This window comes from Oryctolagus cuniculus, chromosome 10 (genome assembly GCF_051225735.1).
Source record: "Oryctolagus cuniculus isolate XC-2025 breed Fujian yellow rabbit chromosome 10, ASM5122573v1, whole genome shotgun sequence".
Taxonomy (NCBI): Eukaryota; Metazoa; Chordata; class Mammalia; order Lagomorpha; family Leporidae; genus Oryctolagus; species Oryctolagus cuniculus.
The window spans coordinates 113,874,674-113,877,801 of NC_142876.1; the positions used below are offsets into that span (position 1 = coordinate 113,874,674).

At 56.4% G+C, this 3,128-nt stretch overlaps 1 pseudogene; it reads left to right on the forward strand.

Moving 5' to 3' along the window:
• The first annotated feature begins 405 nt into the window (after window positions 1-405).
• On the forward strand, window positions 406-2,522 carry LOC149124431 (tubulin alpha-3 chain-like; annotated as a pseudogene).
• The last annotated feature ends 606 nt before the right edge of the window (window positions 2,523-3,128 follow it).

Below are 3,128 nucleotides of genomic sequence, written 5' to 3' on the forward strand. Positions count from 1 at the left end.
TGATGTTGCAGGCAGCGGCTTTACCTGCTATGCCACAGTGCTGGCCCCGGGAATTCATTGGCCACCAACTTTTAAAATAATGTAATTTTTGTGTGATGGAAAACATTTAGGTTCTAGGGCTAACTGTGGCACTTAATAGGTAGGGTGAGCAAGGATACAAGGGTGACCTAACCATTGTAGAAAATGAAAGTTGAAAAAGCCCTAGTAACTGAAGCGTTATACACTATGAAAGTGTTTCACATGCCCTGTAGCTGCAGTTTACCTGACAATGAGCGAGTTTCACATTTATGTTCTGGTTCCCAGCGCGAGTGTGTATCTATCTATGTGGGGCAGGTGGGCGTCCAGATCGGCAACACCTGCTGGGAGTTGTACTGCCTTGAACATGGCATTCAGCCCGACGGTCAGATGCCAAGTGACAAAACCATCGGTGGCGGTGATGACTCGTTCAACACGTTCTTCAGTGAGACGGGGGTGGGCAAGCACATGCCCAGAGCCGTGTTTGTGTACCTGGAGCCCACAGTGGTCGGTAGGTGCTCGGGTACCAGAGGGTGGGATGCCCGGTGTGGGCTCCCCTGCAGAGAGAACAGCTGTAGGAGCCCATGCTGTTGTCGAGTGAGAACCGAAAGGTTCACGATGCACAGTCTGACTGTGCGACTCGGCAACCCCTGACCCACAGCTGCTCTGCCGGCACACGGTGGGCTGCGGAGAGATGTGCCAGGGGCTGCCTCAGCCTTGGTCGGGTGGCTTCTGCAGACCCCGTGTGTGCTGGTTCCCTCCCTGCCGCCGTGCTCTGTGTGCTGGTGCATCTCCCACATGACAAGGTCAGCGTAGAGCATTCGTGTGGTTCTCCCAGCTTAGAGCACAAGGTCGTGTGAAGGAGAGCTGCAGAGAGATGGGTGTGCCAGGGAACAACAGTGTCAGCCTGGGAGGCCCAGAGCACCTGGGCAACCCCGACAGGACTGCCCAGCCAAAGCCACACTGACCTAGGCACTGCCCAGTTTTAAATTATTCCTTGAAACAAATCGGTCCCCGTGTGAGGGGTGAGAGCTGCTCTCCCTTCACCGCAGCAGGGAACTCTGGGATTCCTTCGGTGAGTTGACCTCACCCGCTGAGATCCACGAAGTGCAAGGGTGGTTTTGCATCACAGACGTTTTCTGAGACACTTGCGCCCGTGGGGGCTACAGCGCACAGCGTGTGCTTTGTGGAACTGAGCAGGGCCGGCCGCGCCGTCTCGGTGAGTACAGCAGGCCCCGGCCTCCCTGGTCTCTCTGCAGACAAAGTGCGCACGGGCACGTACAGGCAGCTGTTCCACCCAGAGCAGCTGATCACCGGGAAGGAAGACACGGCCAACAATTACGTCAGGGGCCATTACACCATCGGCAAGGAGATCGTGGACCTGGTGCTGGACCGCATCCGCAAACTGGTAAGGGGCGCCCTCGTCCCGCACAGCCTTGGGTTGGCAGAGGAGGTGGCTCCCCAGCACTCAGGCCAGGATCAGGAGCCTGACCTGGTCTGCAGAGGCCTCTGCGGAGGGTGCGTGTGCGACTCACTGTGGGTCTTATCGTGTGCTTCTTTGCTTCTGCTCTAACACGTGTTCACCGCAGAAGGTCTGAGTCTGTGTTAACTTGCAGAGGCCGAGAGAAGTGAGCCTGGTGGGGGGCAGGTGGGTGGCACGGCCTGCCCGGACCCGGCTCATGCTGTGTGGTTTCTCGCAGGCGGACCTGTGTACGGGGCTGCAGGGCTTCTTCATCTTCCACAGCTTTGGGGGTGGCACCGGCTCCGGGTTCGCATCTCTGCTCATGGAGCAGCTGTCGGTGCACTATGGCAAGAAGTCCAAGCTGGAGTTTGCCATCCACCCAGCGCCGCAGGTTTCCACAGCCGTGGTGGAGCCGTACAACTCCATCCTGACCACCCACATGACCCTGGAACATTCCGACTGTGCCTTCATGGTGGACAACGAAGCCATCTACGACATCTGTCGGTGCAACCTGGACATCGAGCGTCCCAAGTACAACCTCAACCGTCTGATCAGGCAGATCGTGTCGTCCATCACGGCCTCCCTGCGATTCAATGGGGCCCTGAACGTGGACTTGACAGAGTTCCAGACCAGCCTGGTGCTGTACCCCCGCATCCACTTCCCGCTGGCCACCTACGCCCCGGTCATCTTGGCGGAGAAGGCCTACCACGAGCAGCTGTCCATGGCCAAGATCACCAATGCCTGCTTCGAGCCGGCCAATCAGATGGTGAAGTGTGACCCTTGCCATGGCAAGTACATGGCCTGCTGCATGCTGTACAGGGGTGACATGGTCCCGATGGACGTCAATGCGGCCATCGCCACCATCAAGACCAAGCTCACCATCCAGTTTGTGGACTGATGCCCTACCAGCTTTAAGGTAGGCCTGGGCATTGGGAGGTGTCACCCCATCAGCGGGCAGCAGACCTCCGGGAGAAGGCATACTGTGATTAGCAGGCTGCGTGCCCTGACACACCTGGTTTGCGTCTTCATGCCCTTTGGTTTTTAACCTTGTCCACAATGATTTTCCCCATAGACAAAACTATGGATTCCACATTTGTAAGCTCTGATGAGTTCCGATGTATTGGGGGAGTTTCGAGTTCCAGAATCATCCAGATGGAAAATGACATGAGAAACCCAGAGCAGTGTGTCTGCCGTTTCCCACGTGGATGGCTGTGCTTCCTCTGATCACCCACCACTTGTTAGATGCTCTCAGCCCCCTTGATGACAGCTTGACACAGATGACCTATTTTTTTCTTTCAAGATGTATTTTATTTATTTGAAAGGCAGAGTTACAGAGAGGCAGAGGTAGAGAGAGAGAGCGGTCTTCCATCTGCTGGTTCACTCCCCAAATGGCCACAGCTGCCAGAGGTGGGCTCTTCCAGAGCCAGGAGCTTCTTCCAGGTCTCCCACATGGGTGCAGGGGCCCAGGGACTTGGCCATCTGCTGCTTTCCCAGGCACATTAGCAGGAATCTGGATTAGAAGTGGAGCATGGGCTGGCGCTGTGGTGTAGCGGCTAAAGCAGCTGTCTGCAGTGCCAGCATCTCATATGGAGATCATTTCAACTCCCAGCTGCTCCACTTCTGATCCAGCTCTCTGCTGTGGTCTGGGAAA